Source organism: Topomyia yanbarensis, chromosome 2 (assembly GCF_030247195.1).
Source record: "Topomyia yanbarensis strain Yona2022 chromosome 2, ASM3024719v1, whole genome shotgun sequence".
Taxonomy (NCBI): domain Eukaryota; kingdom Metazoa; phylum Arthropoda; class Insecta; order Diptera; family Culicidae; genus Topomyia; species Topomyia yanbarensis.
This window is the reverse complement of record NC_080671.1, coordinates 304,929,279-304,942,326: the sequence shown is the minus strand read 5'-3', so window position 1 is coordinate 304,942,326 and position 13,048 is coordinate 304,929,279. Positions and strand designations below refer to the sequence as shown.

The 13,048-nt window shown below is 38.8% G+C and overlaps 1 protein-coding gene across 1 annotated transcript in view; it reads right to left on the bottom strand.

The window, feature by feature from the left end:
* Positions 1–13,048, bottom strand: part of LOC131683456 (homeobox protein SIX3) — a 187,535-nt gene that overhangs the window by 146,090 nt on the left and 28,397 nt on the right. The window lies entirely within an intron of this gene.

The following is a 13,048-nucleotide window of genomic DNA, read 5'->3' as shown; positions in this document are numbered from 1 at the left end:
GCGGGCGCTTTACAAGGTGACATATATGAAAGACCAATTAGCTTCAGCGAATTTTTCAGTATTACTCATCAGAGAACCCTCGAAAGTTGGCAAACATCATGGAGCAATGGTGAACTGGGAAGGTGGCTACATTCGATAATCCCTAAGGTATCGACGAAACCTTGGTTCAGAGGGATGGATGTGGGTCGGGATTTCATTCGCGTGATGTCTCGGCTCATGTCCAATCACTACACGCTGGACGCACATCTCCGGCGTATTGGGCTCGTGGATAGCGGTATCTGCGCTTGTGGCAACGGTTATCACGAAATCGAACATGTTGTCTGGGCATGTGCCGAGTACTGTTCTGCCAGATCTCAACTATTCGATTCCCTTCGGGCCCGAGGAAGATCACCCAATGTCCCGGTTCGAGATGTACTAGCAAGCCGCGATATTCTCTACATGTCCCTTATATACACGTTCCTCAAAACCATCAATATCCAAATTTAAATGCCCCTATCTTTTCTCTTATCATTCCCAGAAGTGCCCTCTTCCGCCTACCGTACCCCAACGATGGTTTGATACGACTCCAAGACGAGACAAAACATCTGTCGAATGAACCAACAACACGAGATCTACAGTACAACATCACACGCGCAGCGCGGTGTGTTCCCGATCCGTATCTGAGCCGTACTACGAAATCGTCTGGAGGAACCCCTGCCGGCTCGAGGAAAACCGCCCGGCGTCCCAATACTTGATACATCCGTTCGAATCTGTAATCCTGGCCGTTGATTCCTGATGCCGGAAACTGAAGTTTATATCCCCCCCCCCCCGTTCAGTCTTGTCCACCCTCTCTCCCATGTCTCTGATACACAGATGTATGTCTTCACCCCCTTCTCCCCTTGAATATCTTCCCAAAACTTATGTGCCCCCCTATCTTCTAGTGTTAGTTGATCAATCCATTCGAATCTGTAATCCTGGCCGTTAATTCCTGATGCCGGAAACTGAAAGTTCATATCTCACCCCCCCCCCCCCCTTCAGCCTTGTCCACCCACCCTCCCATGTCTCTGATACACAGATGTATGACTTCACCCCCTTCTCCCCTTGAATATCTTCCCAAAATTTATGTGCCCCCCTATCTTCTAGTTTTAGTTTAACAATATTTAATCTCGTTAAGAAATGCGCAACAGTACCACTACTTTAAAATAGTCCTAATTAATTCCCCTTAATCTTGAACCACTCTTTCTAGTTATCTCTAGTTAATAAGCTTGTAAAATGTTCCGCTTAGTTAATAATTATTTTTTCTACAATCTCCCTTCTAAAAATCATAAAGTGAATTACTATACAACGAACACACAAATGACCCGTCCCCCAAATCTTACGAATATTATACTATACCCTCTTTTATATGTATAAGTTAGCTGTAGTTTTTTTTTAGTTTTATTATATAAAACAAAATAATATTGAAATGTGTATCCCCCTAGTTTTAAGAAATTCAAAATGTAAAACAATGAAAAAATGGCACCTTTAAGCTAACGCATACGTGCCTTATCAAATAAACAAATTGAAAAAAAAAAAAAACACTTCGGATCTTCAAAAAGTGTGTAATATTTTGCTTATCATTGTATTGTGCGTCATGCAAAGCGAACATAATATGGAGAAAGATGGGATACGTGTTTCACTACATGACATAAAAAAACCGACTCATAATCAGGGTTGTTAATGCGATACATTTTTCACGATAATTCATCGACGTTACTCGTTAACGATAATGTATCGTCATCGGAAACCCCGTTAACGATAATGTATCGTCGCCGTCATCGTCATCGTCGGTTCACCGGTTATCGCTATACATTTTGCGTTACTTTCCAGTTTATTGGAGTTGAAGTTGATGCGGTTAACTTTCAATTGTTTAGAAATAAAGGACATGTTGTTGGCAGTTGAAGATCAATAGTTTTGGACATTTTCTATGCACAGCGGGGTCTGACGATGCGTCAAAATGAAATTATTTCAACTTTTCGGGAAAATGTATTATGTTGAAGGGAAAGTTGTTGGCAATTGAAAATCAATAATTTTGGACATTTCAATACGCAGAAGGGTCCGATGATGAGTCGAAATTGAATTTTTTCAACTTTTCGAGTAAGTTGGTACACAGAAGAGTCCCAGGTGCACAGTGTTTCCAAGCGGTAAAAAGGTGATCAAAATTGTTTTGACCATGAAGAAAACAAATTTTGAGCTATTGTGCGATTAGTAATTTTTAGCACGCAAAAACATATATTGAAAAAACTACTAAACCACTATTATTAGGCCATTCACAAATTACACTACACATTTAAGTCGTGTGGTGATTAACAGAATTTATTATAATTTTGATTTAAACCAGAAGATTTCGGATTTTGGAAAAGGAGAATATACATATTTCCAATGTTTGATTTCCTTTTCTAGTTAGGAAGCTTTTAGCCCCCTCCTCCGTATCTTCGCTCCACTATGTAACAAGATGCTTCATGCTTCCTTCTTTTACCCTTAAATATGTAGTGTAATTTATGTACGGCCTCATAATAGAGTTTTATTCGTTTTTTGAATACAGTGAAGACCCGTTTTTATCAGCCCCTTGGCGAATTATAGGCTGATAAAACGATGGCATTGACGAAATCGGCACATATTTTTGCTGGTTCTGAAGAGACGAAGTCGAAACGCAAACACCTAGACTAACATATTTTTTCTATTTTGATGCACCGACGGTACATTGAAAATGCCCAAAACTATTGATTTTCACTTACCAATAACTTCTTCAATATAACAAACTTTCCTCAATAGTTGAAAAAATCCATTTTGACACATCGTCGAACCCCCTGTGTATTGAAAATGTCCAAAACTATTGATTGTCAACTGCCAATAACTTTCCCTTCAATATTAAACTCTCCCGAAAAGTTGACAAAAAACTCCATTTTGACACATCGTCGGACCTCCCCCCACCCCCCCCCCCCCCGGTGCATAGAAAATGTCCAGAACTATTGATTTTCAACTTCCAACAACATGTCCTCCAATAGTTATTAATTTCTAAACAATTGAAAGTTAACCGCATCAACTTCAACTCCAATAAACGGGAAAGTAACGCAAAATGTATCGCGATAACCGATGAACCGACGATGACGATGAAAACGACGATACAATTATCGACGATGACGATGAAGACGACGATACATTATCGTTAACGGAGTTTCCGATGACGTTGACGGGTGGTTAACGTTATCGACGATGACGATTAATTATCGATTAACAACCCTGCATAATGTTGGTGGGCAGTGTTGCCAATGTTCCAAATTTATCTGGAAACTCAGATTTTTTGCAGCTGAACATACATCCGGTTAAGCCAGACATTTTGCCAGATTTTTTTTTTAATTTTGCCAGATTTTCCCAGATATTCTGGTTTTGCTGGAAGATAGCATTTCCGAAGATCGATTTGGCTCTGAGAATCTCTTCTCAAATTTTTAAAATTCTTTCATATGAAAGGAAATAAATTGGCATCGATGTACAATATCTGAAACGATCCCCTTATCAAAGTTACTCTTCCTTGATACGTGTAGAGAAAGGATGAAATATTTGAAATGATCCAAATGATTTGTGCTTAAAAAGCTTATTAAAAGTAAATGATGACGTCACAGAATGATCCCACCTTGTGTAAATCTTGAACACCAGTCTATATGCTTAGAGTAACCATAAAATACACAAGAGTTATATGGCTAATTTCAACACGAACGGATGTGTCGCGTAAGTGTTCAAATATCCGAAAATATTTGTGAATTTCCGGTGGAACGCAAAAATATTCCGAAAGATGGTTTGATATCCATCCTCCGGTCACGACAATACGTATTAATCAAGCATTTTGTTTTATAGCATTTTTTCCAGGACATCTACTTTTATTTGCAGAACAGAAGATCTTTAGCAAATTGTTATTTTTTTCAATCGAAACTGTTGAACCAACTTGTTTCAGCATTAGATTTTCACTGATACCAAATATTTGATATTTTCTTACCCTCGTGAGCTCTGCTCTTTTTAACTAATTATGCATTAACGAGAATGAAGTAAAAGCTGGCGAAACACTCCGCATCTTTGCATAATGTGGCCCCTGTTCACGTTTGTTGTAGAGAAAAAAAACATAATTTTTCTAACACATTACCCGGTATAGTATGCCAACACATCAAAGTTATCAGGATAGGTCAGACAATTTTTTTCAATTTTGATTAAGGATCATTCTCCTCTTTTTCGGATTAGAAAAAATCCGGTGATGGAAATCGAACCCAGGTGCGCTGCGTACAAGGCAGTTGCTTTTTGTAGCTCGTTTAGCTCTGTGCACGAAGTTTTTTTGAGAGCACGTTTGAATATTTTTTTCTCAGTGATTTTATACATCGCTCAATAACGCCGCATTTTTCTGGAGAGTTTCGGTTGTATTCGAATATTTATAGTTTTGAGTGAGTCCGTCTTCATTGTTGTGTGTAAAGCTTACAAAATTTTCTTTTATCCCGTTCCATCACATCTGGAACGTTGTATCAATATCGTTCAAAGGTTAGGCCGATGCAGAAAGGTCTATTTTGCGTAATTGGGCACATTTCGCAGAGAGTAATGGCGTTAGGATTAGGATCTCCGTGTATATCGATCACGATAAAATCATTGAACCATCAAGCTAAATTGAGCGTATACACTTTGATTAGGACGTGTCAAGTAATCGCAAAAGAACAAAAATTCTTAATCCGAGAATTCTTACACACCATGCAAAACACAAACTGATGAGTTAATTTCAACACGAAAATGAAAAATTACATAAAATTGAGTCCTTTTGACACTATTTCGCGGACATCAGTCACTAAGGTGAATTTAGGTGAACTGTGATGGTACTTTTCATTTAACTACGACAAAAATTACAACTGATTACTGATTTATTTTTTTTCTAATCAACTATAAATTAATTATATTGAAGTTTTAGTTCAATTGGAATATAGATAAGAAAAAGACTCCTGAGTAATTCTTGTTTGATGACAACCGTAATTAGTGCGAGTAAGAAGTAAAACTCGAAACTACCTAAAGTTAATATTGAAGAACGTTGTGCGTCTTTGGATTTTTTTATTTCAATACATTTCATGTACACCATTTTCAGTGGCATATAAACAAATTGTAACTTTTACCCCCCACTTGTATGTAGAACTGTATTTCTAGTCTTAAGATAGCTGTAGAATCCTTCCTCTCAATATAAAAAATATCTGAACATTGTAACCTCCTGGATTTAAGTGTTTAAAATGTAAAAAAACAAAAGAATTTGGCACCGCCAAGCTAGCGCATTTGTACCTATCAAATAAACGAACTGAATAAAAAAACAAATTGTGTCACTTCTACTAATGCATGAAACATCAGATAGTGAAAACCATTTTTTAACCTTTCGGATTCAACAACTACATGGATAAAATTCGCCAAACTCATCAATTCAATGAAAAAATTCTGCATGGAAGCAATTTAATTGCAAGCAATCGTGTGTCAGATTTTCCCAGACTTTTTGTTGAAAGTGCCAGATATCGATTCAAAATACTTGGCAACGTTGGTGGCGGGGAATTCTGCACTGTTTTGAGCTGAAATCTCTGTTCTATCCAGACGTCAAGAGCAAGGTAGTGATTGCACAAAATATGAACAGTTCTCTCCGTCATTTGCTGTAACTTCCCGTCATGATCAAGATGTTTTTCTGGATCTCAACACCAAGTCTAGTCCTGGTTCACGTCTGGACTTGGTAAGGGGAAAGTGAATCGTTTGGATCAGGGAGCTGGTCCTGATCCAGGTAAAACTATAGGTCGGATCCGTGGTTTGTTCCGAATTCGGGGTCTGGCTATGGGCCCAAATCGAAACCAGGTCTCTAGAAACTAAGGGAAGGGTCCGATAAAAAGCATCGTATCGATTTATAATATTTTATTGTGCATTCCAATCTTCGCAGTTAAAAAATTTGAAATTCCTGCTGGTTTCTGCCAGTATTCCGACAGAAACCACCCAGGATTCCGGTTTGTTTGACTCGATACTAATACAATCATGGGAATCGATCGACTCATCCCACATATGAATAGAGCCGAGGTTGACACATGCTGATAAATGTTTGGTTGTGTTATGCACATACATGTACTGCTACTGAAGTTAGTCATTCCACCGTTCTAAACGTTTGTGGTAATAAGGCTTTAATACCGCAAATCGTAATTGCTGTGTCTATTACCAAAAAGCAATAATCTTACGCAGAAATAATAAAAACTTACTCATCGGGTTTTTGGTGTAAAGAGAACCTGTAAGAAACGTTACGGCAAATCCACGGAAGTATTGGGTGCTATTCGTAAAAATCTGCAGCTGGTTCCATTGGAAGTTTCAAAGAGAAACAGAGCATAAAAATCCGGCTAGGAGTCGAATGCGTGTTGTGGGTAGAACAGAATAAGGATATCTAAAGGTGGAGAAGCTGTGGATCCACCAAAAAAGTAAAGGAAATCTATTTTAGGATAGTAGAGAAATTTGGATTATCAGCTGCTTACTGGAAATTACGTATATGTACGTACTATGTGTTGAGTATATTACTTTCGAGATGCACACAAATGTCGTAATATAACACGGATAAAACTTTCTTGTCATGCATGAATCGCTTATTAAGTGCTCTAGGTGTTTGAGCGCAAAACTTTGAGCTCAATACTCCAAAGCAAATCAGAAAAAGCAAGATGTTACATATGCATGAATCACCATTTGTGTGAAGTATACAAGCATACTAACATCGCAAGACAGATAAATACGGGAAACTTTAGCATGCTGAACAAGTAGCACGAATGCCACAGCTGAAGTGATGTGCTTTACTGAACTAGAAGCAGGAAGAGATCGGGACAATAATTTATAGTTTCTTCAAAACATCCTGACTATACGACTCAAATCGATTGCTTTACTGAGTTGATTACCGTTTTTATACAGTTTTACATTGATATTTTAGCATCATTTAATATTAAATAATTGTCATTATACCATTACATATAGTCTGTGTGTGCAATTTGTCAGTGTGCACTAAGATCCTTGCCTCAACGGACAAGCTTTTTCAGCGGTTTCATCTACTCAAACCAGACCTACAAACGAGCGATGCAAACAACAAAAAATCGTCAATTCGATCTAGTGCGCTTTGCGTGTAAAACGCAGGAGATCGTTTCTGAGATCGTTTTGAGATGAATGAAACTCAGAAGCAAACATGTGGAGCTCCGGCCTAATCGAGACTGTAAAAATCCTTCCATCCATCCTGCGTATTAGAGCAGGAAGGGCTCGTTATAATTTTCTGCTAGGAAATCACTCGATACAGAAATCCAATGGACCTACGAAATATGTCTTACCTGTTTAATGCGCTGACTCGAGAAAGACTGACCGGCACTCGCTATCGCAGCCGCTGTGCTGGCGATGCCGCTCAAGAATCCCGCCAACATTGTATGACAGTGTTACCAACATTATATGGAAGTGTTACCAATATTATCACGAGGAAGGGGTAGGAATATCGAGTCCAGCTAGTACCTCACATCCTTCCCCTTCTCTAAAGGAAAAAAAAAATTTCGTGCTTCCTGGATAGTTTAAGTGCTTTACTTAATTTAGGGTATTTTAAAACCCAAAATTCTGCGTCACTTTTTTACCGTGTACAAAGCAGCTTAATGTTGATCATGTTTTTAGGCGCTTCAAATCGCTCAGTGAAATAAATTTTTGTACGGCTCATGTGCATATTCAATATTTTTCATGTGCATATTCGAGGTATATGCCAGAAAATGCATAAAAATCATTGCAGCATAAACGAAAAAGGACATACAAACATATGTGAACTATAAATTCTCAGTGTTTCTTCTAATTCATATACCAGTTCGTCTGTGTGACGAGATCTCCGTAACGCCTTTATATATTGTCTTGGGTTTCATAACTGTCACGTTTGCAGAGATGCCAGATGTGAAGACATTGCATGCTGTGAAGACAGTTTATACATTTTGAAAACAATTTTATTCGGAAATCTGTCTGGTTTCTGGCAGAATCGTGGCTAAAATCCAAAACCGTTTCGTAATTCTGATCCATGAACACAATTGAAGACAATTTTTGTTAAATGTTAAGACATTTGAAAAAAAAAACTACCTGACATCCGTGTACCTTGTGCCCACACTATTTTCTTTTATTTTTCTAGTAAACCGCAAGTGCAGCAGTCTATTTTATTTTATTTTTTCAGTTCATAATAGTTTTCATTTGCTTCCAAATTTAGTTTTGACAATATGAATAGAATTGTGACCAGGAGACTATGGGATTTTATAGTGAGTACGTAATGAATAAAGACATTTCACGAAGCTATTTATTTGGCATTTTCAGCACTTCATGCCAACATCAGAAGTAGTATCTTATCAAACGTCATCTCCAAGCTGCCGTACGTAGTCGGTCATGTGCAACGGAGCCCTCTTCTCTCTAGACGGTCGAGAGGATATCACTGCCTCCGGAATCATCTTGTCCTCTTTCGATGCTGATTCCTGTGCGTTTAAGCTTCTCGATATTCTCTAGCCTGTAGCACTGTCCGTCGTTTAGATTCGGTCGGAGTCTCGCTGCTCGTACGATGCCCTGTAATTGATCTCCCATAGACAGGAACAACAGCTGTGAACGCCGCACAGGATCGGTAGCGTTTGATAGTGAAGCAGCAATTTCGAAATTCTCTATATATTTGGTCCACTCTTCCCACATTCTATTAGCTTGTACGTTTTTGGGGAATGGTTTCATTTGATCCCATCTGATGCTTGAATTACTCCCGGTGGGCTGTGACGATGGAATTGTGCGAAAATTGGTCCAGCTATCTTCCGCAACGTTTGCTCCCACATTGCGTTCCTCTTGACCCTTGCTTCCCGAGGATAATTCTGCAACAGCTTTTCGCATGTCGGCGAGCTGTTGTTTTAACATTTCATTCTCCAGACTTTGGCTCGTAGTTACTCGATAGTGATTATATTGATCGCTTTCATCATCTATTTGCTCTACATATTCGTTATCATAAAAATTTGGAGCACGAACATATCTCCCAACGTCTGGATACTCCTACATAACGTCCGATTCGTTATCCGACACGCCTTCGCTAGGCTGGTTGACGCGAACGTATCTGCCTTCCATTTTAAATCTTGCACTCAATTTTTCAACAAATAGTCGCCTGAAAGCGTTGAAAGCAAGATGTTTCGTGTTAGTCTATTTTTTTTAACAAATTTTCTTTATTTTATTTTTTTTTGAAAACCAGATTTAAAAAGGATTATGTTTTGGGGACCGTCAATGAAATTCAATTAATTCGATTACATTCCAAAATTTTTATTTGCGCTCTTTTAATTCCTTGTCTCATATAATTTTTTTGCTTATGATTTGGCAGTAGTTCTAACACGTCCTTTTTATTGTTTAAGATGGTTTTTTTCTTACACCCTATTTGTATTTAGACGGTTATCTACACACGCCATACTGTTTCATGGTTATCACCGCAAGTTTTTCAATAGGCCGACATCCTGACACATAAATTTTTTTATTCCAGGTTGTTTTCTTTACATCCCTGCTATGCTATTCATTCCGACGGTTGTCAACGCGCCATTTTTTTTGTTTTCATTACAAATTCTCTAGACGGACATCTTGACACGCCATTAGCAGGTTGTGTTCTTTACATTCCTGCTATATTAATTCCGACGGTTCTTTCAACGCGCCATTTTGTTTTATCGTTTTCATTACATATTCTTCACTAGGCGGACATCCTGACACGCCATTAGCAGGTTGTTTTCTTTACATTCATTCGGACGGTTATCTCAACACGCCATTTTTTTGTTTTCATTACAAATTCTCTAGGCGGACATCTTGTCACGTCATTGGCAGGTTGTCTTCTTTACATTCCTGCTATATTAATTCCGACGGTTACCTCAACACGCCATTTTATTTCACGATTTTCATTATCCGTTTTAGGGGTTGTCTCAACACACTATTTTCCCGGTGGTGCTCCTTTCGAACCATTTTTCTTTACGCCATCTTGGACGGTTTCCCTTACAAGATGGCGTTCTCTTTTTAATGGTTTTCATTACACATCACATGTTACTGATTTATAATCGACCAAAGGTATTCCCGTGCCGAGTGATTTCACAAGCATTTACTCCTGGCAGGATCGCCAATGTAAAAATCCTTCCACCTCTGCGTATTAGAGCAGGAAGGGCTCGTTATAATTTTCTGCTAGGAAATCACTCGATACAGAAATCCAATGGACCTACGAAATATGTCTTACCTGTTTAATGCGCTGACTCGAGAAAGACTGACCGGCACTCGCTATCGCAGCCGCTGTGCTGGCGATGCCGCTCAAGAATCCCGCCAACATTGTATGACAGTGTTACCAACATTATATGGAAGTGTTACCAATATTATCACGAGGAAGGGGTAGGAATATCGAGTCCAGCTAGTACCTCACAGAGACCTATTATTTACTGAAGATGAAAAGGGAGCTTTGCATTCGAAAGTTACCTTTATCCGGTTTCGTCATATAAGGCACACTGATTGATCCAAGTAAAAAAGTAATTTTACATAACAACCAACGCACGTCGTTGAAAAAGATGACAAATGCATTCAAATATATTTGAAGCTGGTGTATGAAGTATGTTCTGTTCTAGCGACTATTTTCGGTAGCTCAATTAACCTACAAGAATATTGAAGTTCTTTGTGAACATCTGTGAATCCGATTACCTTACGTTTGTATATTGTTCAGAAAAAGCACAGTTGCGAGATTAGCTTCGATGCAAAATAGAAAATTCCCACGAACTAAAAAAACTAACAGCTTCCTAGTTATCGATCGATTGATTTAGTTGGAACGATTCAATTGGTTTGATTGATGATACTTTTTCCTCCTATCTATCTACGCTTCACCGTTTGGTGAGTAATTATTATTCATAGCTTTAAATGATAATTTCGAAGAAAGCATTCCTCCACCATGGTTAAAACGATATTCTTTCACATGGTCTCTATATCTCTTCATCCCTCACTGTTTCGCCAAGATTACAGGCACTTATCGTGCAGAGCTCACCGTGAAATCAGCGTCATCCGAGCGACGTCATTATCATTATCATCATCACCATAACCATCATCCTCGTTCAGTAGCAGTTGTGATTGCCCTCCCTGGTCAGAGCTAGCGACCGGTTGTTGGGCTGCTTGGAATTCGGCTGGTCTGTGGCCTGTTGCACACACAAAAAAACAGCCACAAACGAGGGAAGATACCAATAGCCAAAGGCAGCACCACACGTTACACGCACGATTACTGGAATCATGGGCAAAGTGAGGGATTTTTCAATTAACTCCACATCTTTCTCTCTCTCATACACTTTGCAGCACTTCTCCCCAGACGTCATCGCCTTCGCACAATTTTCAGCAGCTTGCCAGAGTTTTGAGACTCGGAATTCCACACATCTGAAATGTGTTTATGGCAGCCAGACCGTGGTTCCTCGACGTACGCCTGGGAGCCCGGTAATTCAGAAGCTATTTCCAATCAATTATATTACTGAAAATTGAGCTGTTCAAGAGTACAAATAGGCAAACAAAAGTTGAATTAGGAAAAGATAGACCTCAGACCGGAGACCACAGCAGAATCTTGATGGATCCCAAGGGGTGCACCACAGTTAGGAGCTGTGGTAGAAGGAGGGCAACAGTCTATAAAACCGTAATGATTGTCCACCTTTTTTCGAACCGGGCTCCGCTAGCAGGCAGGCAGTCGTTTAGTAATAGACATCTCAATCGTCCTATGCCGTTGGCTGTCGTGGCTTAGGTCTGCGTCCCTTTCAATTCCCGTCCGGAGTTCGAAGTTAAACGAGGGCGGGAAAGTATGTGGTAAACATGAAAATAATAATGTTTCTGAATGGTCATTGCCACTACATGCAGTGCAGGATAGAGAAGAGGAGAATGTTGTACCGATTGCTTTCGGGGTATTGGCGAAACAGGAAGAGAGATTTCGATAAAGAGAAGGAATTTAGAAACCTATAACTTACCACCAGACGGTCAATATTATAGCATTTGGTGATTCAGGGTAGCTTTTTCCTGGTGGTATAAATAGCAATTAGAGGCAAAAAGCTGTCCTAATAGTCACAATATTTACAAAAATAATAATTTAATCCGGGGATTTTCAAAGTCAGACAGTGAACGGACAAGGCAATCACTCGGACGACATATAATAATAATCTACCTGTTCAATGTTAGTTGCTTGGTTTCCCCTTCCTGGGTAAACAGGTAAGATTCTCATTTACAGCGTGCTTGTGACTGGCACTTGATAGCGCAGCCTAAATAGCTACAGACTTGTTGAATTTGATCAACATTTTATAGCGATCCAGATATCACTCCAAAAACCAATTTTTAGAAATAACACTGGCAGCTGAGATTTCAATTGATAGCTTGTTTGTGTGAAGCAGCAAAATGGGCTCGGCAGAATTATAAAATGTATTCTAGTTTCAAAGGCAAAATATGACTTTAATTTGTATATTATTCTACAGTAATTACAATACTACTAAATATCTAAATGTTACTATGATGCGGCACATAAAAAACGAAGCATACAAATAAACGTATACTGTGTAAAGTAAGTTCTTTTTTTCTGAGCAGCCTTTCAATAACAATGACCATTTCTGGTAATTATGTTCCTATTTTATGCGATGCCAAACGATGCTAATCCTGAACATGGAACCACAAGAAAAACAAACCACACAAATAACACCAGTAGGGTCACATTACGATAATGCCGGAGAAGCAACTCAGTACTGGAGAACCGAGGAAAATAAGCCAACCTAGAAATCCATTATCGACGGATTTGCATATAGTTGTCAGCTGCTGCTTCGGAAGAAAATAATTTACCCAGCTTTGAAGACCATTCAGATGATCGAAGGCTATGTGACTTGTTTCGGATTATTTTTTGTGCGTCTTGCATTTAATATAATAAAAGATGATCTAAAAATATATCACCATTCTTAGACTAGCAGAAATTAATTTGGAATGTCAAGATGTAACAAAAAATCGCCTATTT